This window comes from Bufo bufo, chromosome 8, assembly GCF_905171765.1.
Source record: "Bufo bufo chromosome 8, aBufBuf1.1, whole genome shotgun sequence".
In the NCBI taxonomy this organism is placed as follows: domain Eukaryota; kingdom Metazoa; phylum Chordata; class Amphibia; order Anura; family Bufonidae; genus Bufo; species Bufo bufo.
Window position 1 is genome coordinate 10,574,549 of NC_053396.1, and position 26,912 is coordinate 10,601,460.

General features: G+C 47.9%; 2 protein-coding genes across 7 annotated transcripts in view; one reads left to right on the top strand and one right to left on the bottom strand.

The window, feature by feature from the left end:
* The window catches only part of ZNF618 (zinc finger protein 618), a 67,645-nt gene extending 64,888 nt beyond the window's left edge, over positions 1 to 2,757 (bottom strand). For all 4 annotated transcript variants that reach the window (XM_040405356.1, XM_040405355.1, XM_040405354.1 and 1 more), the window contains exons 1-2: positions 2,630 to 2,757; positions 1,691 to 1,784 (exon numbers count right to left, since the gene is read on the bottom strand). The gene's annotated coding sequence lies outside the window, so the exon portion shown is untranslated. The remainder of the gene's footprint in view (positions 1 to 1,690; positions 1,785 to 2,629) is intronic.
* A 20,104-nt stretch (positions 2,758 to 22,861) lies between these two features.
* Positions 22,862 to 26,912, top strand: part of ARAF (A-Raf proto-oncogene, serine/threonine kinase) — a 38,750-nt gene continuing 34,699 nt past the window's right edge. For 2 of the 3 annotated variants that reach the window (XM_040406453.1, XM_040406454.1), the window contains exon 1: positions 22,869 to 22,945. The gene's annotated coding sequence lies outside the window, so the exon portion shown is untranslated. Of the gene's footprint in view, positions 22,946 to 26,912 lie in introns of all 3 variants that reach the window. The other variant, XM_040406455.1, reaches the window with a different exon arrangement.

The window sequence follows — 26,912 nt, forward strand, 5'->3', positions numbered from 1 at the left end:
AGAACCTGGCGCCCCCAGTGGTCTGATAACTACATCTAGAAACTAGCGCCCCCAGTGGTTAAAGCATTTCCAGGAAAAAAGAAGCCCCTAGTGGTCTAACAATCGAGAATTAATTAAATAAAAAATTTAGTGGGAAAAAAGGCCTAAATTCTTCAAGAGGATGGGGGAGGGGTGGGATTTTTAACTTTCCTACTCCAGCGAGGAAGTTAGCGTGAAATCAGCGTGGAATTCCAGCGCACAAAGTGAAGCAACTTCCAGAAATTTTTTAAGCTGCAATTGCTGAACTGTATTTATATCAGAGAATATTTGAACAAATTTCAGCCTAAAAATGACATAAAAAGATAGTAATAAAGATTTCACGGCCGAGCGGCAGCCCCTATGTTGGAAAGGTCCTGGTGGTCACTGGAGAGCGGTCAAAAGCTTCTGCGGGACGGAAGATTTTGCACAATATGTTGTCAGGAGTCTGAACTGTATTAAATGATCGGGGGAAAAGGCCTACGAAATATATATTTATTTTTTATTTTACATAAATCGTAAAAGTGTTATCAAAAGGATAAAAGATATTAATAAAAGAAAATATAAAAATATTTTTTTTTAATTATAAAAATAAAATAAAAATCACAGCCAAAAATATGAGAATACACAGGGGACTATAATTATAATAAAACATAACTAAAAATTCAACAACTTACAAAACATCTGAATAAGAAAAAAACTAAAACCTTCAAATAAAATGCAATATGAAAAAAAACAAAAAAAAAAAAAAAAACACACACACACACTATAGAAATTTATCCAATTAAATTTCAAGAGAAAGTCACGCCGAGGTCAAATTGATTGAACGCAAACCAATAAACGTAGAAAATGGCAGATGGCGGGTCCTGACTTGTCAGGCCTCCCGGAGGGGCGATCAATCAGGAGGCTGACAGCGACGCAGGAAAGGATAAACATTGGAAATTTTTTATTTTATTTTTTAAACTGAAGAAAAAAAATTCATCAGCAGAAAAATTTTTACATTTATTTTTTTTTCCAAAAAGTGGCACATCACAATCAAATCCTGACCGATAGTAGCAGAGGCCGGACGCCACGTGCAGACTAAGCAGCAACTTAAAAAAAAAAAAAAATCAAATAAAGTCCTAATCAATTGCCATAAAATCCAAAATCTCAACCAAAACCACATAAAAAAAAGCCCCTAGTGCACCAACATGGACTTCGTTCAAACGCAGCAAGCATCTCAGGAATAGGTAATCAACTGGTCCCAAAACTCATAACAAAATAAAACCTAAAAAGAAAATTAAAAATTGCTAAAAAAACAAAAAAAAGTTTAAAATAAAATTCGACTACTGCACATTCTTTGAGCAAATCAATAAATTAAAACTTAATTCAATATGGCCGAGGCGGGGTCAGGTGAAAGGAGAGATTTTCTGGCAGCACATGAAGGAGAGAGAATTGCATAAAAAAATAAAAAAAAAATTAAATAAAATATTAAAATCTGTCAACATTTTGAAATCCATATCACCACTTATTGCAAACATTCAATATTCACAATAAAAAATACAACATATAGTCTGCACAATCCTATTCCACTTTACAAAAAATATTTAAAAAAAAAAAAAAAAATGAAATGAAATCATTTTCAATTTTTCATTTTCCGGGTGTTGCCCTGTGAACAGAATGAAAGGCTCCGTACCTCCAATGTCTCCGACCCCTCGCTGCCCGGGATCCGATCGGCGGTGGTCTTCGGCTACATCAGGATATGTCAGCGTTCAGCAGCTCGTCTTCATCTTGGCAAAAAAATAAAATAATAATAATTGAAATTTCAGATTTCCCTTCCACAGCCAGAAAAAAAAAAAAATCACAAGCAGCCTGCACTGCACACACCTCTCTCTGCACTGACAGCCGGAATGGAAATGGTCGGCTTCATAAAAATAAAAATTGAATTAAAGAAAAAAACATTAAAAAAAAAAATATTAAAAATAAACTAAAGATATTTCATGGAAAGAATTTAAATCAATTAATCTTTAATGAGATTTTTTGGACTGCTAGAAAAGAGATAATGGAAAGATTTCAAATACAGGAACCCCTCCCCCCCCCCCCAAAAAAAAAAAACAATAAAAAAAAAACAAAACATAAAAATTGGTAGAATTAAAGTTTGAGAATTGTGGTAATTGGGGCCGGTGGAGGGCTGCGCTGCCGCGGAGCTCCTGCAGGTGGCGCTGTTTAAATGAAATTAGAAAAAAAAAATTGGAAAAAAATTGAGAGAGAAATGTGAGGCCTGAGCCGGAGAGGAGGGGCCCCTGCGGGTGTGGGGGCCCGTGCAGGCTCCCGTTATAAATCTGGGACACACTGGAGCAGTATTTACCCGGTGCCATGCCGTTGAGGGGGTCAGGCACATTCGGGGGAGACATTACAGGGGGCGGCATTGTTTTACTGCAGAGACCCCCGCCCCGGAACACAGGGGGGGGCGCACCGGGGATACCGACCCCGCACACCCCGGCTCTCCTCCCGGCGGGGAGCAGTCCGGAGCCCCCCTCCCGCACATCCACCCCCTCCAGACGGGCACGATCTCCCACACGGGATGGAGGGTCGGGGCCCCGGCAGACAAGCGGGCACAGGCCTCCGGACCTACCTTGCTGGCGGCTCTCCTGCCCGGCTGGATGCGATCAGTCCCCGGCTCCCTGGAAGCCTCGGCCCGGGAGAGTTCAGCGGATCGGCTGGAGGGGAGGAGGCGGAGAGGCGGTGGGAGGGGCGAGCAGGGGGCGGAGCCTGGAGAATGTCACCGGCAACTGCACCGGAGATGTCACATGTACCGGGGAGAAGAGTGATACATACCGGGGAGAAGTGTGATATATACCGGGGAGAAGTGTGATATATACCGGGGCTAGGAGTGATATATACCGGGGCTAGGAGTGATATATACTGGGGAGAAGTGTGATATATACTGGGGAGAAGTGTGATATATACTGGGGAGAAGTGTGATATATACCGAGGCTAGGAGTGATATATACCGGGGGCTAGGAGTGATATATACCGGGGGCTAGGAGTGATATATACCGGGGCTAGGAGTGATATATACCGGAGGCTAGGAGTGATATATACCGGGGGCTAGGAGTGATATATACCGGGGGCTAGGAGTGATATATACCGGGGGCTAGGAGTGATATATACCGGAGGCTAGGAGTGATATATACCGGGGGCTAGGAGTGATATATACCGGGGGCTAGGAGTGATATATACCGGGGCTAGGAGTGATATATACCGGGGCTAGGAGTGATATATACCGGGGGCTAGGAGTGATACATACCGGGGCTAGGAGTGATACATACCGGGGAGAAGAGTGATATATACTGGGGAGAAGTGTGATATATACCGGGGGCTAGGAGTGATATATACCGGGGAGAAGAGTGATATATACCGGGGGCTGGGAGTGATATATACCGGGGCTAGGAGTGATATATACCGGGAGCTAGGAGTGATATATACCAGGGCTAGGAGTGATATATACCGGGGCTAGGAGTGATACATACCGGGGCTAGGAGTGATACATACCGGGGCTAGGAGTGATACATACCGGGGCTAGGAGTGATACATACCGGGGAGAAGAGTGATACATACCGGGGAGAAGAGTGATACATACCGGGGAGAAGAGTGATACATACCGGGGCTAGGAGTGATACATACCGGGGCTAGGAGTGATAGATACCGGGGCTAGGAGTGATACATACCGGGGCTAGGAGTGATACATACCGGGGCTAGGAGTGATACATACCGGGGCTAGGAGTGATACATACCGGGGCTAGGAGTGATACATACCGGGGAGAAGAGTGATACATACCGGGGAGAGGAGTGATACATACCGGGGAGAAGAGTGATACATACCGGGGCTAGGAGTGATACATACCGGGGCTAGGAGTGATAGATACCGGGGCTAGGAGTGATAGATACCGGGGCTAGGAGTGATACATACCGGGGCTAGGAGTGATACATACCGGGGCTAGGAGTGATACATACCGGGGCTAGGAGTGATACATACCGGGGAGAAGAGTGATATATACTGGGGAGAAGTGTGATATATACCGGGGAGAAGTGTGATATATACTGGGGAGAAGTGTGATATATACTGGGGAGAACTGTGATATATACCGGGGCTAGGAGTGATATATACCGGGGCTAGGAGTGATACATACCGGGGAGAAGTGTGATATATACTGGGGAGAAGTGTGATATATACTGGGGAGAAGTGTGATATATACCGGGGCTAGGAGTGATACATACCGGGGAGAAGTGTGATATATACCGGGGAGAAGTGTGATATATACTGGGGAGAAGTGTGATATATACCGGGGCTAGGAGTGATACATACCGGGGAGAAGTGTGATATATACCGGGGAGAAGTGTGATATATACTGGGGAGAAGTGTGATATATACTGGGGAGAAGTGTGATATATACCGGGGCTAGGAGTGATACATACCGGGGAGAAGTGTGATATATACCGGGGAGAAGTGTGAAATATACTGGGGAGAAGTGTGATATATACTGGGGAGAAGTGTGATATATACCGGGGATAGGAGTGATATATACTGGGGAGAAGTGTGATATATACCGGGGCTAGGAGTGATACATACCGGGGCTAGGAGTGATACATACCGGGGCTAGGAGTGATACATACCGGGGCTAGGAGTGATACATACCGGGACTAGGAGTGATACATACCGGGGCTAGGAGTGATACATACCGGGGCTAGGAGTGATATATACCGGGGCTAGGAGTGATACATACCGGGGCTAGGAGTGATACATACCGGGGCTAGGAGTGATACATACCGGGGCTAGGAGTGATACATACCGGGGCTAGGAGTGATATATACCGGGGCTAGGAGTGATACATACCGGGGCTAGGAGTGATATATACCGGGGAGAAGTGTGATATATACCGGGGAGAAGTGTGATATATACTGGGGAGAAGTGTGATATATACTGGGGAGAAGTGTGATATATACCGGGGAGAAGTGTGATATATACCGGGGCTAGGAGTGATACACACCGGGGCTAGGAGTGATATATACCGGGGATAGGAGTGATACATACCGGGGCTAGGAGTGATACATACCGGGGCTAGGAGTGATACATACCGGGGCTAGGAGTGATATATACCGGGGCTAGGAGTGATATATACCGGGGCTAGGAGTGATATATACCGGGGCTAGGAGTGATACATACCGGGGCTAGGAGTGATACATACCGGGGCTAGGAGTGATACATACCGGGGCTAGGAGTGATACATACCGGGGGCTAGGAGTGATACATACCGGGGCTAGGAGTGATACATATCGGGGAGAAGTGTGATATATACTGGGGCTAGGAGTGATACATACCGGGGGCTAGGAGTGATACATACCGGGGCTAGGAGTGATATATACCGGGGCTAGGAGTGATACATACCGGGGCTAGGAGTGATAGATACCGGTGCTAGGAGTGATATATACCGGGGAGAAGTGTGATATATACCGGGGAGAAGTGTGATATATACTGGGGAGAAGAGTGATACATACCGGGGCTAGGAGTGATACCTACCGGGGGCTAGGAGTGATACATACCAGGGCTAGGAGTGATACATACCGGGGCTAGGAGTGATATATACCGGGGCTAGGAGTGATACATACCGGGGCTAGGAGTGATATATACCGGGGCTAGGAGTGATACATACCGGGGCTAGGAGTGATACATACCGGGGCTAGGAGTGATACATACCGGGGCTAGGAGTGATACATACCGGGGCTAGGAGTGATATATACCGGGGCTAGGAGTGATATATACCGGGGCTAGGAGTGATACATACCGGGGCTAGGAGTGATAGATACCGGGGCTAGGAGTGATACATACCGGGGCTAGGAGTGATACATACCGGGGCTAGGAGTGATAGATACCGGTGCTAGGAGTGATATATACCGGGGAGAAGTGTGATATATACCGGGGAGAAGTGTGATATATACTGGGGAGAAGAGTGATACATACCGGGGCTAGGAGTGATATATACCGGGGGCTAGGAGTGATACATACCGGGGGCTAGGAGTGATACATACCGGGGGCTAGGAGTGATACATACCGGGGCTAGGAGTGATATATACCGGGGCTAGGAGTGATACATACCGGGGCTAGGAGTGATATATACCGGGGCTAGGAGTGATACATACCGGGGCTAGGAGTGATATATACCGGGGCTAGGAGTGATACATACCGGGGCTAGGAGTGATACATACCGGGGCTAGGAGTGATAGATACCGGTGCTAGGAGTGATATATACCGGGGAGAAGTGTGATATATACCGGGGCTAGGAGTGATACATACCGGGGCTAGGAGTGATACATACCGGGGCTAGGAGTGATACATACCGGGGCTAGGAGTGATACATACCGGGGCTAGGAGTGATACATACCGGGGGCTAGGAGTGATACATACCAGGGCTAGGAGTGATACATACCGGGGCTAGGAGTGATATATACCGGGGCTAGGAGTGATACATACCGGGGCTAGGAGTGATATATACCGGGGCTAGGAGTGATACATACCGGGGCTAGGAGTGATACATACCGGGGCTAGGAGTGATAGATACCGGGGCTAGGAGTGATACATACCGGGGCTAGGAGTGATATATACCGGGGCTAGGAGTGATACATACCGGGGCTAGGAGTGATATATACCGGGGCTAGGAGTGATACATACCGGGGCTAGGAGTGATACATACCGGGGCTAGGAGTGATAGATACCGGGGCTAGGAGTGATACATACCGGGGCTAGGAGTGATACATACCGGGGCTAGGAGTGATACATACCGGGGCTAGGAGTGATACATACCGGGGAGAAGAGTGATATATACTGGGGAGAAGTGTGATATATACCGGGGAGAAGTGTGATATATACTGGGGAGAAGTGTGATATATACTGGGGAGAACTGTGATATATACCGGGGCTAGGAGTGATATATACCGGGGCTAGGAGTGATACATACCGGGGAGAAGTGTGATATATACTGGGGAGAAGTGTGATATATACTGGGGAGAAGTGTGATATATACCGGGGCTAGGAGTGATACATACCGGGGAGAAGTGTGATATATACCGGGGAGAAGTGTGATATATACTGGGGAGAAGTGTGATATATACCGGGGCTAGGAGTGATACATACCGGGGAGAAGTGTGATATATACCGGGGAGAAGTGTGATATATACTGGGGAGAAGTGTGATATATACTGGGGAGAAGTGTGATATATACCGGGGCTAGGAGTGATACATACCGGGGAGAAGTGTGATATATACCGGGGAGAAGTGTGAAATATACTGGGGAGAAGTGTGATATATACTGGGGAGAAGTGTGATATATACCGGGGATAGGAGTGATATATACCGGGGAGAAGTGTGATATATACCGGGGCTAGGAGTGATACATACCGGGGCTAGGAGTGATACATACCGGGGCTAGGAGTGATACATACCGGGGCTAGGAGTGATACATACCGGGACTAGGAGTGATACATACCGGGGCTAGGAGTGATACATACCGGGGCTAGGAGTGATATATACCGGGGCTAGGAGTGATACATACCGGGGCTAGGAGTGATACATACCGGGGCTAGGAGTGATACATACCGGGGCTAGGAGTGATACATACCGGGGCTAGGAGTGATATATACCGGGGCTAGGAGTGATACATACCGGGGCTAGGAGTGATATATACCGGGGAGAAGTGTGATATATACCAGGGAGAAGTGTGATATATACTGGGGAGAAGTGTGATATATACTGGGGAGAAGTGTGATATATACCGGGGAGAAGTGTGATATATACCGGGGCTAGGAGTGATACACACCGGGGCTAGGAGTGATATATACCGGGGATAGGAGTGATACATACCGGGGCTAGGAGTGATACATACCGGGGCTAGGAGTGATACATACCGGGGCTAGGAGTGATATATACCGGGGCTAGGAGTGATATATACCGGGGCTAGGAGTGATATATACCGGGGCTAGGAGTGATACATACCGGGGCTAGGAGTGATACATACCGGGGCTAGGAGTGATACATACCGGGGCTAGGAGTGATACATACCGGGGGCTAGGAGTGATACATACCGGGGCTAGGAGTGATACATATCGGGGAGAAGTGTGATATATACTGGGGCTAGGAGTGATACATACCGGGGGCTAGGAGTGATACATACCGGGGCTAGGAGTGATATATACCGGGGCTAGGAGTGATACATACCGGGGCTAGGAGTGATAGATACCGGTGCTAGGAGTGATATATACCGGGGAGAAGTGTGATATATACCGGGGAGAAGTGTGATATATACTGGGGAGAAGAGTGATACATACCGGGGCTAGGAGTGATACCTACCGGGGGCTAGGAGTGATACATACCAGGGCTAGGAGTGATACATACCGGGGCTAGGAGTGATATATACCGGGGCTAGGAGTGATACATACCGGGGCTAGGAGTGATATATACCGGGGCTAGGAGTGATACATACCGGGGCTAGGAGTGATACATACCGGGGCTAGGAGTGATACATACCGGGGCTAGGAGTGATACATACCGGGGCTAGGAGTGATATATACCGGGGCTAGGAGTGATATATACCGGGGCTAGGAGTGATACATACCGGGGCTAGGAGTGATAGATACCGGGGCTAGGAGTGATACATACCGGGGCTAGGAGTGATACATACCGGGGCTAGGAGTGATAGATACCGGTGCTAGGAGTGATATATACCGGGGAGAAGTGTGATATATACCGGGGAGAAGTGTGATATATACTGGGGAGAAGAGTGATACATACCGGGGCTAGGAGTGATATATACCGGGGGCTAGGAGTGATACATACCGGGGGCTAGGAGTGATACATACCGGGGGCTAGGAGTGATACATACCGGGGCTAGGAGTGATATATACCGGGGCTAGGAGTGATACATACCGGGGCTAGGAGTGATATATACCGGGGCTAGGAGTGATACATACCGGGGCTAGGAGTGATATATACCGGGGCTAGGAGTGATACATACCGGGGCTAGGAGTGATACATACCGGGGCTAGGAGTGATAGATACCGGTGCTAGGAGTGATATATACCGGTGAGAAGTGTGATATATACCGGGGCTAGGAGTGATACATACCGGGGCTAGGAGTGATACATACCGGGGCTAGGAGTGATACATACCGGGGCTAGGAGTGATACATACCGGGGCTAGGAGTGATACATACCGGGGGCTAGGAGTGATACATACCGGGGCTAGGAGTGATATATACCGGGGCTAGGAGTGATACATACCGGGGCTAGGAGTGATATATACCGGGGCTAGGAGTGATACATACCGGGGCTAGGAGTGATACATACCGGGGCTAGGAGTGATAGATACCGGGGCTAGGAGTGATACATACCGGGGCTAGGAGTGATATATACCGGGGCTAGGAGTGATACATACCGGGGCTAGGAGTGATATATACCGGGGCTAGGAGTGATACATACCGGGGCTAGGAGTGATACATACCGGGGCTAGGAGTGATAGATACCGGTGCTAGGAGTGATATATACCGGTGAGAAGTGTGATATATACCGGGGCTAGGAGTGATACATACCGGGGCTAGGAGTGATACATACCGGGGCTAGGAGTGATACATACCGGGGCTAGGAGTGATATATACCGGGGCTAGGAGTGATATATACCGGGGCTAGGAGTGATATATACCGGGGCTAGGAGTGATATATACCGGGGCTAGGAGTGATACATACCGGGGCTAGGAGTGATACATACCGGGGCTAGGAGTGATACATACCGGGGCTAGGAGTGATACATACCGGGGCTAGGAGTGATACATACCGGGGCTAGGAGTGATACATACCGGGGCTAGGAGTGATACATACCGGGGCTAGGAGTGATAAATACCGGGGCTAGGAGTGATATATACCGGGGAGAAGTGTGATATATACCGGGGAGAAGTGTGATATATACCGGGGAGAAGTGTGATATATACCGGGGAGAAGTGTGATATATACCGGGGAGAAGTGTGATACATACCGGGGCTAGGAGTGATATATACCGGGGCTAGGAGTGATACATACCGGGGCTAGGAGTGATACATACCGGGGCTAGGAGTGATACATACCGGGGCTAGGAGTGATACATACCGGGGCTAGGAGTGATACATACCGGGGCTAGGAGTGATACATACCGGGGCTAGGAGTGATACATACCGGGGCTAGGAGTGATATATACCGGGGCTAGGAGTGATACATACCGGGGCTAGGAGTGATACATACCGGGGCTAGGAGTGATACATACCGGGGCTAGGAGTGATACATACCAGGGCTAGGAGTGATAGATACCGGTGCTAGGAGTGATATATACCGGGGAGAAGTGTGATATATACTGGGGAGAAGTGTGATATATACCGGGGCTAGGAGTGATACATACCGGGGCTAGGAGTGATATATACTGGGGAGAAGTGTGATATATACCGGGGAGAAGAGTGATTGATATATACTGTGGAGAGGAGTGATTGAAAAATACTGGGGATGTACCGGGGAGAGGAGTAATATATACCGGGGAGAGGAGTGATTGATATATACCGGGGAGAAGAGTGATTGATATATACTGGGGAGAAGTGTGATATATACTGGGGATGTACCGGGGAGAGGAGTGATTGATATATATCAGGGAGCAGTATGATATATACCGGGGAGAGGAGTGATTGATATATACCGGGGAGAAGAGTGATTGATATATACTGTGGAGAGGAGTGATTGATATATACTGGGGAGAAGTGTGATATATACTGGGGATGTACTAGGGAGAGGAGGGATATATACCGGGGAGAAGTGTGATATGTACCGGGGAGCAGAGTAATATATACCGGAGAGCAGTGTGATATATACCAGAGAGAGGAGTGATATATACCGGGGATGTACCGGAGAGCAGTGTGATATATACCGGGAGCGGAGTGATATATACCGGGGAGAAGTGTGATATATCCTGGGGATGTATCGGGGAGAAGGGTGATTGATATATACTGGGGAGAAGAGTGATTGATATATACCGGGGAGAAGTGTGATATATACTGGGGAGAAGAGTGATACATACCGGGGCTAGGAGTGATACATACCGGGGCTAGGAGTGATATATACCGGGGCTAGGAGTGATACATACCGGGGCTAGGAGTGATATATACCGGGGCTAGGAGTGATACATACCGGGGAGAAGTGTGATATATACCGGGGAGAAGTGTGATATATACTGGGGAGAAGTGTGATATATACCGGGGCTAGGAGTGATACATACCGGGGCTAGGAGTGATATATACCGGGGCTAGGAGTGATACATACCGGGGCTAGGAGTGATACATACCGGGGCTAGGAGTGATACATACCGGGGCTAGGAGTGATACATACCGGGACTAGGAGTGATACATACCGGGGCTAGGAGTGATACATACCGGGGCTAGGAGTGATACATACCGGGGCTAGGAGTGATATATACCGGGGCTAGGAGTGATACATACCGGGGCTAGGAGTGATATATACCGGGGAGAAGTGTGATATATACCAGGGAGAAGTGTGATATATACTGGGGAGAAGTGTGATATATACTGGGGAGAAGTGTGATATATACCGGGGAGAAGTGTGATATATACCGGGGCTAGGAGTGATACACACCGGGGCTAGGAGTGATATATACCGGGGATAGGAGTGATACATACCGGGGCTAGGAGTGATACATACCGGGGCTAGGAGTGATACATACCGGGGCTAGGAGTGATACATACCGGGGCTAGGAGTGATATATACCGGGGCTAGGAGTGATACATACCGGGGCTAGGAGTGATATATACCGGGGAGAAGTGTGATATATACCGGGGAGAAGTGTGATATATACCGGGGCTAGGAGTGATACATACCGGGGCTAGGAGTGATATATACCGGGGCTAGGAGTGATATATACCGGGGCTAGGAGTGATACATACCGGGGCTAGGAGTGATACATACCGGGGCTAGGAGTGATACATACCGGGGCTAGGAGTGATACATACCGGGGCTAGGAGTGATAGATACCGGTGCTAGGAGTGATACATACCGGGGCTAGGAGTGATACATACCGGGGAGAAGTGTGATATATACCGGGGCTAGGAGTGATACATACCGGGGCTAGGAGTGATATATACCGGGGCTAGGAGTGATACATACCGGGGCTAGGAGTGATACATACCGGGGCTAGGAGTGATACATACCGGGGCTAGGAGTGATACATACCGGGGCTAGGAGTGATACATACCGGGGCTAGGAGTGATACATACCGGGGCTAGGAGTGATATATACCGGGGCTAGGAGTGATACATACCGGGGCTAGGAGTGATATATACCGGGGAGAAGTGTGATATATACTGGGGAGAAGTGTGATATATACCGGGGCTAGGAGTGATACATACCGGGGCTAGGAGTGATATATACTGGGGAGAAGTGTGATATATACTGTGGAGAGGAGTGATTGATATATACTGGGGATGTACCGGGGAGAGGAGTGATATATACCGGGGAGAGGAGTGATTGATATATACTGGGGATGTACCGGGGAGAGGAGTGATATATACCGGGGAGAGGAGTGATTGATATATACCGGGGATAAGAGTGATTGATATATACTGGGGAGAAGTGTGATATATACTGGGGATGTACCGGGGAGAGGAGTGATTGATATATATCAGGGAGCAGTATGATATATACCGGGGAGAGGAGTGATTGATATATACCGGGGAGAAGAGTGATTGATATATACTGTGGAGAGGAGTGATTGATATATACTGTGGAGAGGAGTGATTGATATATACTGGGGATGTACTAGGGAGAGGAGGGATATATACCGGGGAGAAGTGTGATATGTACCGGGGAGCAGAGTAATATATACCGGAGAGCAGTGTGATATATACCGGAGAGAGGAGTGATATATACCGGGGATGTACCGGAGAGCAGTGTGATATATACCGGGAGAGGAGTGATATATACCGGGGAGAAGTGTGATATATACCGGGGATGTATCGGGGAGAAGGGTGATTGATATATACTGGGGAGAAGAGTGATATATATTGGGGATGTACTGGGGAGAGAAGTGATATATACCGGGGAGAAGAGTGATATATACCGGGGATGTATCGGGGAGAAGGGTGATTGATATATACTGGGGAGAAGAGTGATATATATTGGGGATGTACTGGGGAGAGAAGTGATATATACCGGGGAGAAGAGTGATTGATATATACCGGGGAGAAGAGTGATTGATATATACCGGGGAGAAGTGTGATATGTACCTGGGAGCAGTTATATATATACCGGAGAGCAGTGTGATATATACCGGAGAGAGGAGTGATATATACCGGGGATGTACCTGGGAGCAGTTATATATATACCGGAGAGCAGTGTGATATATACCGGAGAGAGGAGTGATATATACCGGGGATGTACCGGAGAGCAGTGTGATATATACCGGGGAGAAGGGTGATATATACTGGGGAGAAGGGTGATATATATTGGGGATGTACTGGGGAGAGAAGTGATATATACCGGGGAGAAGAGTGATTGGTATATACTGGGGAGAAGGGTGATATATACCAGCAGGCTCAGACTGGCCCACGAGGTACAGGTGAATCCCCCGGTGGGCCCCTAGTCTCCCACCCCCTGCACAAGTGGCACATAACACAGTAGACTTACTCCACCAGCCGATATAAAAACGTGATAGATTATTAGAGAAACTACTCAGTTTATTACTATAGACACGATCAGAGCTGAGACGACTTCTAGGTACAGAGGAAAGCCACCAGTGTCCTCTTCTCCCCAGGACCTACCGTCTCAAAGTTGCTGCAGGGCCCCCCATATTCAATCATCTGGTAGCATCCTGCTGCTGTGTGAGCTGGTAATATTTAAATGTATCCGTCCGGTGGGCCCCCAAAGTAAATTTTACTGGTGGACCCTAGGCACCCCAGTCTGACACTGTATACCAGGGATAAGAGTGATATATACCGGGGAGAAGAGTGATATATATACCAGGGAGAAGAGTGATATGTACCAGGGAGAAAAGTGATATATACCGGGGATATGTGTGATATATACTGGGGAGAAAGGTGATATATACTGGGGATATGTGTAATATATACTGGGGAGAAGAGTGATATACCAGGGATGTATCGGGGAGAAAGGTGATATATACCGGGGAGAAGAGTGATATATATACCAGGGAGAAGAGTGATATGTACCAGGGAGAAAAGTGATATATACCGGGGATATGTGTGATATATACTGGGGAGAAAGGTGATATATACTGGGGATATGTGTAATATATACTGGGGAGAAGAGTGATATACCAGGGATGTATCGGGGAGAAAGGTGATATATACCGGGGAGAAGAGTGATATATATACCAGGGAGAAGAGGGATATGTACCAGGGAGAAGAGGGATATGTACCAGGGAGAAAAGTGATATATACCGGGGATATGTGTGATATATACTGGGGAGAAAGGTGATATATACCGGGGATATGTGTAATATATACTGGGGAGAAGAGTGATATACCAAGTATACCAGGGATGTATCGGGGAGAAAGGTGATATATACTGGGGATATGTGTAATATATACTGGGGAGAAGAGTGATATACCAGGGATGTATCGGGGAGAAAGGTGATATATACCGGGGAGAAGAGTGATATATATATACCAGGGAGAAGAGGGATATGTACCAGGGAGAAAAGTGATATATACCGGGGATATGTGTGATATATACCGGGGAGAAGAGTGATATATACTGGGGAGAAGGGTGATATATATACCAGGGAGAAGAGTGATATATATACCGGGGAGAAGTGTGATATATATACCAGGGAGAAGAGTGATATGTACCGGGGATATGTGTGATACATACCGGGGAGAAAGGTGATATATACCAGGGATATGTGTAATATATACTGGGGAGAAGAGTGATATACCAAGTATACCAGGGATGTATCGGGGAGAAAGGTGATATATACCGGGGAACAAGTGATATATATACCAGGGAGAAGAGGGATTGATATACCGGGGGAAAGTGTGATATATATACCAGGGAGAAGAGTGATTGATATATACCGGGGAGTAGTGTGATATATATACTGGGGAGAAGTGTGATTGATATATACTGGGGAGTAGTGTGATATATATACTGGGGAGAAGAGTGATATATATACCGGGGGAAGTGTGATTGATATATACCGTGGAGAAGAGTGATATATATACTGGGGAGAAGAGTGATATATACCAGGGATATACTGGGGAGATGTGTGATATACAGTTGTGTTCAAAATAATAGCAGTGTGTTTCAAAAAGTGAATAAAGCTCCAGATCCTTCTAATAGCTTCTATTTCCATCCACACAAATGCGCTGGGAACACTGCACCTTCTATTCCAAATCAAAACATGAAGAAAAATATATCAAGTTTGTGTTGTTCCTCTAAAAAAAATTGAAGAAAAGTGAATATTAGACTGTTCAAAAAAATAGCAGTGTCAGTCTTCTTCTTTACAAACTCAAACATTCACTTTATAAACTGAGAAATGTCTGAAGCTTTCCTTCCCTCTGAATCCCGTCACTAATACTTAGTTGTATACCCGCTGTCTCTGAGAACTGCTGGACGTCTGTGCTGCTCGGAGTCACCACCTTCTGCCCCTGTGACCAGGTATTCCAGCCCAGGATGATCGGACTACATCCCACAGTTCTTCTCTATTTCTTGGTTTTGCCTCAGAAACTGCATTTTTGATGTCACCCACAAGTTTTCCATTAGATTAAGATCCGGGGATCGGGCCGGCCGCTCCATGACGTCAATCTTGTTGGTCTGGAACCAAGATGTTGGACGTTTACTGGTGGGTTTGGGGTCGTTGTCTTGTTGGAACACCCATTTCAAGGGCATCTCCTCTTCAGCAGAAGGCGGCATGACCTCTTCATGTCTTCTGATGGATTCAGACTGATCCGTGATCCCTGGTCTGCGATAAATAGGCCCAACACCGTAGTATGAGACACATCCCCATATCATGATACTTGTCCACCATGCTTTACTTTCTTCACAGTGTACTGGGGCTGAATTCAGTGTTTGGGGGTCGTCTGACAAACCGTCTCCGGCCACTAGACCCAAAAAGAACAATCTTACTTCCATCAGTCCACAGAACGTCTCTTCAGGCCGTCAATGTGCTCTTTGGCAGATTGTAAGCTCTTCAGCACATGTCTTCTTTGCGGGGGCTTCCTGCAGATCGCTCGGCTTCACATGGGCGTCTTCTCATTGTATCAGGACTCACAGGGAACTTCACACCTTCTTTCATCTTCCTGGAGCTGATTGTCGGCCGAGTCCTCGCCATTTTGGCTTTTCTTCTATCCATTCGAATGGTAGTTTTTCGCTTTCTTCCACGTCTTTCAGGTTTTGGTTTCCGTTTTAAAGCATTTGTGATAATTTTAGCTGAGCAGCCGATCATTTTCTGCACTTCTTTATATGTTTTCCCCTCTCCAATCAACTTTTTAATCAAGGTACGCTGTTCTTCTGAACAATGTCTGGAACGACCCATTTTCCTCAGAGAAATGCACTCTGACCGGCATGTACAACATGTGCTGCCTTCCTTCCTTAAATAAGGGCAATAATTGCCACCTGTTTTTTCAAAGAATGAATGACCTCACTCATTGAACTCCACACTGCTATTATTTTGAACATGTCCCTTTCAATAAGTGATTGAATTACAGAGAATCAGCAGCATGCATGTCATGACTGTTGGGTCTGTTGGGTTTCTATTACTCTACTACACCTGCTAGTAAATGATTTGCCATGTAGAAATATAATTTCTACCAAAAACAGTGATTGATCAGGTTAGTGATGTCTGACTGCTATTATTTTGAACACAACTGTATACCGGGGAGAAGAGTGATATATACAGGGAATATGTGTGATATATACTGGGGAGAAGGGTGATATACAGCAGGGATATGTATGATATAGATCGGGGATGTACGGTGTATAGGCAACGTGCGATATGTACAGTATGTAGTTGTGATATTTATATGGCAATATGATTTGGCTCTTATGTGGCACTGTGATTTGGCTTTGTTATGGGGGCACAGTGATTTGGCTCTGTTATGGGGTCACAGTGTTTGGCTTTGTTATGGGGGCAATGTGATTTGACTCGGTTATGGGCGCACTGTGATTTGGCTATGTTATGGGGTCACAGTGTTTGGCTTTGTTATGGGGGCAATGTGATTTGGCTATGTTATGGGGGCACAGTGATTTGGCTATGTTATGGGGTCACAGTGTTTGGCTTTGTTATGGGGGCAATGTGATTTGGCTATGTTATGGGGTCACAGTGTTTGGCTTTGTTATGGGGGCAATGTGATTTGGCTATGTTATGGGGGCACAGTGATTTGGCTATGTTATGGGGTCACAGTGTTTGGCTTTGTTATGGGGGCAATGTGATTTGGCTATGTTATGGGGGCACAGTGATTTAGCTCTGATATGGGGGCACTGTGATTTGGCTTTGTTATGGGGTCACAGTGTTTGGCTTTGTTATGGGGGCACTGTGATTTAGCTCTGATATGGGGGCACTGTGATTTGGCTTTGTTATGGGAGCACTGTGATTTGGCTCTGATATGGGGGCACTGTGATTTGGCTATGTTATGGGAGCACAGTGATTTGGCTCTGATATGGGGGCACTGTGATTTGGCTCTGTTATGGGAGCACAGTGATTTAGCTCTGTTATGGGAGCACTGTGATGTGGCTATGTTATGGGAGCACTGTGATGTGGCTATGTTATGGGAGCACTGTGATTTGGCTCTGATATGGGGGCACTGTGATTTGGCTATGTTATGGGAGCACAGTGATTTGGCTCTGATATGGGGGCACTGTGATGTGGCTTTGTTATGGGAGCACAGTGATTTAGCTCTGTTATGGGAGCACTGTGATGTGGCTATGTTATGGGAGCACTGTGATGTGGCTCTGATATGGGGGCACTGTGATGTGGCTTTGTTATGGGAGCACAGTGATTTAGCTCTGATATGGGGGCACTGTGATGTGGCTCTGATATGGGGGCACTGTGATTTGGCTCTGATTTGGGGGCACTGTGATTTGGCTCTGATATGGGGGCACTGTGATTTGGCTATGTTATGGGAGCACAGTGATTTGGCTCTGATATGGAGGCACTGTGATTTGGCTCTGATTTGGGGGCACTGTGATTTGGCTCTGATATGGGGGCACTGTGATTTGGCTATGTTATGGGAGCACAGTGATTTGGCTCTGATATGGGAGCACTGTGATTTGGCTCTGATATGGGGGCACTGTGATTTGGCTCTGTTATGGGAGCACTGTGATTTGGCTCTGATATGGGGGCACTGTGATTTGGCTCTGATATGGAGGCACTGTGATTTGGCTATGTTATGGGAGCACTGTGATTTGGCTCTGATATGGGGGCACTGTGATTTGGCTCTGATATGGAGGCACTGTGATTTGGCTATGTTATGGGAGCACTGTGATTTGGCTCTGATATGGGGGCACTGTGATTTGGCTCTGTTATGGGAGCACTGTGATTTAGCTCTGTTATGGGAGCACTGTGATGTGGCTTTGTTATGGGGGCACTGTGATTTGGCTCTGATATGGGGGCACTGTGATTTGGCTTTGTTATGTTAACTGTCCCCAATGCATGTAACCGTGTGCATGAGCCCTTAGAGTCCGAATCCTGCACTCCGGGCCCCGGGACCAATCTGTATAGAGCCAAAAAGAACCACAAAAATCACATCACTATACCCAAAAATCATCTCCAAAAAGAGGATTGGATGCTATCAGGGGAACGTATATAGAGAGGAGGGAAGGGGTTAAACTGTCACTTTGCCTTTTATTTACCAGTTTTTCATTAGAATTTGGTCACATCTGCAGCATGTCACTGTTGAGAAGGAGAAGCTAGCTGCCTATCGCATTTTCAGACTTGTTATGCAGTTCAGGAATGGAGAAGTCTGAGTTTTCTTTTCCTATTCAGTTTCTTTATTTTAGATTTGGCCATGAGCGTGCAGTAATGAAAGAAAATGACAAAAAGCTTATTTTTTTATTTATTTTTTGTCACAAATTACCCGTGCTTGAGTAAAAAAATAAATTGCAAATTAAGTGATTTAATTACAGCTTTAATTTTGTCGTGACATTTCACACGTGTGGCGAAAGAAATGTCACAAAGGTATTTGCATTTTCATTTTATTCTTGGCTGGATTTCCCTCCCATAATAAAGACACCACCTTGTGGCCACAGAGGTGTACTGCAGTTGCCTCCTGCGCAGGCTGCAACTGCCATGTTTTTTAGGCTAAAAATGTTGGATCAAAGAAAGAAACAGAAGAAATATCACAATATACACATTATACATGTGCCTGATATCTGTACAGTCCTGGTGCTCCCCGTCAGCCATGGACATCATTCATCCCCTCAAAGGGTTATGTGACCGCCTATCCTGGGGGTGTGACCTCCTATCCTGGGGGTGTGACCGCCTATCCTAGGGGGTGTGACCTCCCATCCTGGGGGGTGTGACCTCCTATCCTGGGGGTGTGTGACCTCCTATCCTGGGGGGTGTGACCGCCTATCCTGGGGGGTGTGACCTCCTATCCTGGGGGTGTGACCGCCTATCCTGGGGGGTGTGACCTCCCATCCTGGGGGGGTGTGACCTCCTATCCTGGGGGGGTGTGACCTCCTATCCTGGGGGGTGTGACCTCTTATCCTGGGGGGTGTGACCTCTTATCCTGGGGGGTGTGACCTCCCATCCTGGGGGGTGTGACCTCCTATCCTGGGGGGTGTGACCTCCCATCCTGGGGGGTGTGACCTCCTATCCTGGGGGTGTGACCTCTCTTCATGGGGCTGTGACTGCTCATCCTGAGGATGTGACTGCTTAGATGTGACCGCTTATCCTGGGGGTGTGACCGCTTATCATGGAGAGATGACCGCTTATCATGGAGAGATGACCGCTTATCATGGAGAGATGACCGCTTATCATGGAGAGATGACCGCTTATCATGGGGGTGTGACCGCTTATCATGGGGACGTGACCACTTATCCTGGAGGTGTGACTGCTTATCCGGGGGCTATTACCGCTTATCATGTCTTGGGGGTGGGCACCCTGGCACCTGTCATCCTGCGTCTCACCTTGGCAGCCGTATCTTCTCAGCAGGGAGGGTCTCTTCTCAGCAGGGAGGGTCTCTTCTCAGCAGGGAAGGTCTCTTCTCAGCAGGGAGGGTCTCATCTCAGCAGGGGGGTCTCTTCTAAGCAGGGGGGGTCTCATCTCAGCAGGGAGGGTCTCTTCTCAGCAGGGAGGGTCTCATCTCAGCAGGGAGGGTCTCATCTCAGCAGGGAGGGTCTCTTCTCAGCAGGGAGGGTCTCTTCTCAGCAGGGAGGGTCTCTTCTCAGCAGGGAGGGTCTCATCTCAGCAGGGAGGGTCTCTTCTCAGCAGGGAGGGTCTCATCTCAGCAGGGAGGGTCTCATCTCAGCAGGGGGGGTCTCTTCTAAGCAGGGGGGTCTCATCTCAGCAGGGGGGGTCTCTTCTAAGCAGGGGGGTCTCTTCTAAGCAGGGGGGTCTCATCTCAGCAGGGAGGGTCTCATCTCAGCAGGGAGGGTCTCTTCTCAGCAGGGAGGGTCTAATCTCGGCAGGGAGGGTCTCTTCTCGGCAGGGAGGGTCTCTTCTCGGCAGGGAGGGTCTCATCTCGGCAGGGAGGGTCTCTTTTCGGCAGGGAGGGTCTCTTTTCGGCAGGGAGGGTCTCTTCTCGGCAGGTAGGGTCTCTTCTCGGCAGGGAGGGTCTCATCTCGGCAGGGAGGGTCTCATCTCAGCAGGGGGGGGTCTCTTCTAAGCAGGGGGGTCTCATCTCAGCAGGGAGGGTCTCATCTCAGCAGGGAGAGTCTCTTCTCAGCAGGGAGGGTCTCTTCTCAGCAGGGAGGGTCTCATCTCAGCAGGGAGGGTCTCTTCTCGGCAGGGAGGGTCTCTTCTCGGCAGGGAGGGTCTAATCTCGGCAGGGAGGGTCTCTTCTCGGCAGGGAGGGTCTCTTCTCGGCAGGGAGGGTCTCTTCTCGGCAGGGAGGGTCTCTTCTCGGCAGGGAGGTTCTCATCTCGGCAGGGAGGGTCTCTTCTCGGCAGGGAGGGTCTCTTCTCGGCAGGTAGGGTCTCTTCTCGGCAGAGAGGGTCTCTTCTCGGCAGGGAGGGTCTCATCTCGGCAGGGAGGGTCTCTTCTCGGCAGGGAGGGTCTCTTCTCGGCAGGAAGGGTCTCATCTCGGCAGGGAGGGTCTCTTCTCGGCAGGGAGGGTCTCTTCTCGGCAGGAAGGGTCTCATCTCTGCAGGGAGGGTCTCTTCTCGGCAGGGAGGGTCTCTTCTCGGCAGGGAGGGTCTCATCTCAGCAGGGAGGGTCTCATCTCTGCAGGGAGGGTCTCTTCTCAGCAGGGAGGGTCTCATCTCAGCAGGGAGGGTCTCTTCTCAGCAGGGAGGGTCTCATCTCAGCAGGGAGGGTCTCATCTCAGCAGGGAGGGTCTCATCTCAGCAGGGAGGGTCTCTTCTCAGCAGGGGGGGTCTCTTCTCGGCAGGGAGGGTCTCTTCTCGGCAGGGAGGGTCTCTTCTCGGCAGGGAGGGTCTCTTCTCGGCAGGGAGGGTCTCATCTCAGCAGGGAGGGTCTCATCTCAGCAGGGAGGGTCTCTTCTCAGCAGGGAGGGTCTCTTCTCAGCAGGGAGGGTCTCATCTCGGCAGGGAGGGTCTCATCTCGGCAGGGAGGGTCTCATCTCGGCAGGGAGGGTCTCATCTCAGCAGGGAGGGTCTCTTCTCAGCAGGGAGGGTCTCATCTCGGCAGGGAGGGTCTCATCTCAGCAGTGAGGGTCTCTTCCTCCCTGAAACACATGAAGGGTTTGGAGTCCCTCCACATGTGGTGAGCAGAGCACTGCTTTATAACTAATCCATACCTGTCAGTGACTTTCTTCAGGATACAGCGCCCCCTGTCCTTAGGTTGTATCTGGTATTGCAGTTTTGCCTCATATATTGTATACAACCAAGCTGCAATACCAAACACAACCTGTAGAAAGAGGGGGGCGCTGTTCTAATAGCTTTCAAATACATCTATGTACACAGCCGAGGCGCATGGGGCGTGTAAAACGACAGGAAATACACCTAACCGACTATGGGAGTGCATCATTTTTTGGTGCGAACCAATTGGGAGATTTATCAAACTGGTGTAAAGTAGAACAGGCACAGTTGCCCAATCAGATTCTACCTTTCATTTTCTAAAGGAGCTGTCCAAAATGAAAAGTAGAATCTGATTGGTTGCTATAGGCAACTGCGCCTGTGCTCCTTTACACCAAAGTACTCCGGCCAGTAGGTGGCGAAAGAGAACGTCTAACTGGAGAATTGCGCCATTGCGAAGTGCTAGGATGCTCAATTTTTTTAAAAATAAATTTGGCGCCACCTACTGGCCGAAGGGCAGACACAGTTGAGGATACATGTATTTACTGGTTGTACTACAGTTTTGGGCCCCTAACTAGCTCTTGGAGGGCCCCAAGATTTCCTGTCTCCATTTCTGAGGTATTTCTCATCCACAGCGCCCCCTACAGACTCTCCACTTGCACCACACACGAAACCGCCGCCGTCACCAACATTCCTCCCTCAGACCCTCAGGTTATTCGTAATACGTCACCGCCAGGTTGGTCCCGCCCTCCCATGACGTCACTGCCGCCCTCTCCCTTCTCCTTGGCCCTGGGAGGAACTAGGCGACGTTTGATTGACGTTCCTCTCCTCCAATAGGAAGAGGCGGTTCTTTGTTCCCCCTAGAGACCTGGGCGCAGGAGGGGGCGGGACCGGGACGTTCTCTATGTGACATGGCGGCAGCGGCGGCTCCTGACACCGGGTGAGTGAGAACCGGCCCCGGCGTGACGTCACCTCACATTCCGTCACGTCAGCCGGGCCTGCCGGGAAGCGGCTGTACCGGAGAACACCCGCAGCGTGAAGACACGTCCTGTACTGACTGTATACAGCGTCTGTAATACCCTTATAATAGTCCAGTGCTGAGTGTTATATACAGGTAGAGGCCGGATACATGTAATGTGCTGCAGCCTCCTGTATATAGCGACTTACCTCTGTATACAGTAATGGTAGGTCCTGTACTGACTGTATACAGCGGCTGTAATACCCTTATAATAGTCCAGTGCTGAGTGTTATATACAGGTAGAGGCCGGATACATGTAATGTGCTGCAGCCTCCTGTATATAACGACTTACCTCTGTATACAGTAATGGTAGGTCCTGTACTGACTGTATACAGCGGCTGTAATACCCTTATAATAGTCCAGTGCTGAGTGTTATATACAGGTAGAGGCCGGATACATGTAATGTGCTGCAGCCTCCTGTATATAGCGACTTACCTCTGTATACAGTAATGGTAGGTCCTGTACTGACTGTATACAGCGGCTGTAATACCCTTATAATAGTCCAGTGCTGAGTGTTATATACAGGTAGAGGCCGGATACATGTAATGTGCTGCAGCCTCCTGTATATAACGACTTACCTCTGTATACAGTAATGGTAGGTCCTGTACTGACTGTATACAGCGGCTGTAATACCCTTATAATAGTCCAGTGCTGAGTGTTATATACAGGTAGAGGCCGGATACATGTAATGTGCTGCAGCCTCCTGTATATAGCGACTTACCTCTGTATACAGTAATGGCAGGTCCTGTACTGACTGTATACAGCGGCTGTAATACCCTTATAATAGTCCAGTGCTGAGTGTTATATACAGGTAGAGGCCGGATACATGTAATGTGCTGCAGCCTCCTGTATATAGCGACTTACCTCTGTATACAGTAATGGCAGGTCCTGTACTAACTGTATACAGCGGCTGTAATAACCTTATAATAGTCCAGTGCTGAGTGTTATATACAGGTAGAGGCCGAATACATGTAATGTGCTGCAGCCTCCTGTATATAGCGACTTACCTCTGTATACAGTAATGGTAGGTCCTGTACTGACTGTATACAGCGGCTGTAATAACCTTATAATAGTCCAGTGCTGAGTGTTATATACAGGTAGAGGCTGGATACATGTAATGTGCTGCAGCCTCCTGCATATAGCGACTTACCTCTGTATACAGTAATGGTAGGTCCTGTACTGACTGTATACAGCGGCTGTAATAACCTTATAATAGTCCAGTGCTGAGTGTTATATACAGGTAGAGGCCGGATACATGTAATGTGCTGCAGCCTCCTGTATATAGCGACTTACCTCTGTATACAGTAATGGTAGGTCCTGTACTGACTGTATACAGCGGCTGTAATAACCTTATAATAGTCCAGTGCTGAGTGTTATATACAGGTAGAGGCCGGATACATGTAATGTGCTGCAGCCTCCTGTATATAACGACTTACCTCTGTATACAGTAATGGTAGGTCCTGTACTGACTGTATACAGCGGCTGTAATACCCTTATAATAGTCCAGTGCTGAGTGTTATATACAGGTAGAGGCCGGATACCTGTAATGTGCTGCAGCCTCCTGTATATAACGACTTACCTCTGTATACAGTAATGGTAGGTCCTGTACTGACTGTGTACAGCGGCTGTAATAACCTTATAATAGTCCAGTGCTGAGTGTTATATACAGGTAGAGGCCGGATACATGTACGGTGCTGCAGCCTCCTGTATATAACGACTTACCTCTGTATACAGTAATGGTAGGTCCTGTACTGACTGTATACAGCGGCTGTAATACCCTTATAATAGTCCAGTGCTGAGTGTTATATACAGGTAGAGGCCGGATACATGTAATGTGCTGCAGCCTCCTGTATATAACGACTTACCTCTGTATACAGTAATGGTAGGTCCTGTACTGACTGTGTACAGCGGCTGTAATAACCGTATAATAGTCCAGTGCTGAGTGTTATATACAGGTAGAGGCCGGATACATGTACGGTGCTGCAGCCTCCTGTATATAACGACTTACCTCTGTATACAGTAATGGTAGGTCCTGTACTGACTGTATACAGCGGCTGTAATACCCTTATAATAGTCCAGTGCTGAGTGTTATATACAGGTAGAGGCCGGATACATGTAATGTGCTGCAGCCTCCTGTATATAACGACTTACCTCTGTATACAGTAATGGCAGGTCCTGTACTGACTGTATACAGCGGCTGTAATACCCTTATAATAGTCCAGTGCTGAGTGTTATATACAGGTAGAGGCCGGATACATGTAATGTGCTGCAGCCTCCTGTGTATAGCGACTTACCTCTGTATACAGTAATGGTAGGTCCTGTACTGACTGTATACAGCGGCTGTAATACCCTTATAATAGTCCAGTGCTGAGTGTTATATACAGGTAGAGGCCGGATACATGTAATGTGCTGCAGCCTCCTGTATATAGCGACTTACCTCTGTATACAGTAATGGTAGGTCCTGTACTGACTGTATACAGCGTCTGTAATACCCTTATAATAGTCCAGTGCTGAGTGTTATATACAGGTAGAGGCCGGATACATGTAATGTGCTGCAGCCTCCTGTATATAGCGACTTACCTCTGTATACAGTAATGGTAGGTCCTGTACTGACTGTGTACAGCGGCTGTAATACCCTTATAATAGTCCAGTGCTGAGTGTTATATACAGGTAGAGGCCGGATACATGTAATGTGCTGCAGCCTCCTGCATATAGCGACTTACCTCTGTATACAGTAATGGCAGGTCCTGTACTGACTGTATACAGCGGCTGTAATACCCTTATAATAGTCCAGTGCTGAGTGTTATATACAGGTAGAGGCCGGATACATGTAATGTGCTGCAGCCTCCTGTGTATAGCGACTTACCTCTGTATACAGTAATGGTAGGTCCTGTACTGACTGTATACAGCGGCTGTAATAACCTTATAATAGTCCAGTGCTGAGTGTTATATACAGGTAGAGGCCGGATACATGTAATGTGCTGCAGCCTCCTGTATATAGCGACTTACCTCTGTATACAGTAATGGTAGGTCCTGTACTGACTGTATACAGCGGCTGTAATACCCTTATAATAGTCCAGTGCTGAGTGTTATATACAGGTAGAGGCCGGATACATGTAATGTGCTGCAGCCTCCTGCATATAGCGACTTACCTCTGTATACAGTAATGGTAGGTCCTGTACTGACTGTATACAGCGGCTGTAATACCCTTATAATAGTCCAGTGCTGAGTGTTATATACAGGTAGAGGCCGGATACATGTACGGTGCTGCAGCCTCCTGTATATAGCGACTTACCTCTGTATACAGTAATGGTAGGTCCTGTACTGACTGTATACAGCGGCTGTAATACCCTTATAATAGTCCAGTGCTGAGTGTTATATACAGGTAGAGGCCGGATACATGTAATGTGCTGCAGCCTCCTGTATATAACGACTTACCTCTGTATACAGTAATGGTAGGTCCTGTACTGACTGTATACAGCGGCTGTAATAACCTTATAATAGTCCAGTGCTGAGTGTTATATACAGGTAGAGGCCGGATACATGTAATGTGCTGCAGCCTCCTGTATATAACGACTTACCTCTGTATACAGTAATGGTAGGTCCTGTACTGACTGTGTACAGCGGCTGTAATACCCTTATAATAGTCCAGTGCTGAGTGTTATATACAGGTAGAGGCCGGATATATGTAATGTGCTGCAGCCTCCTGTATATAGCGACTTACCTCTGTATACAGTAATGGTAGGTCCTGTACTGACTGTATACAGCGGCTGTAATACCCTTATAATAGTCCAGTGCTGAGTGTTATATACAGGTAGAGGCCGGATACATGTAATGTGCTGCAGCCTCCTGTATATAGCGACTTACCTCTGTATACAGTAATGGTAGG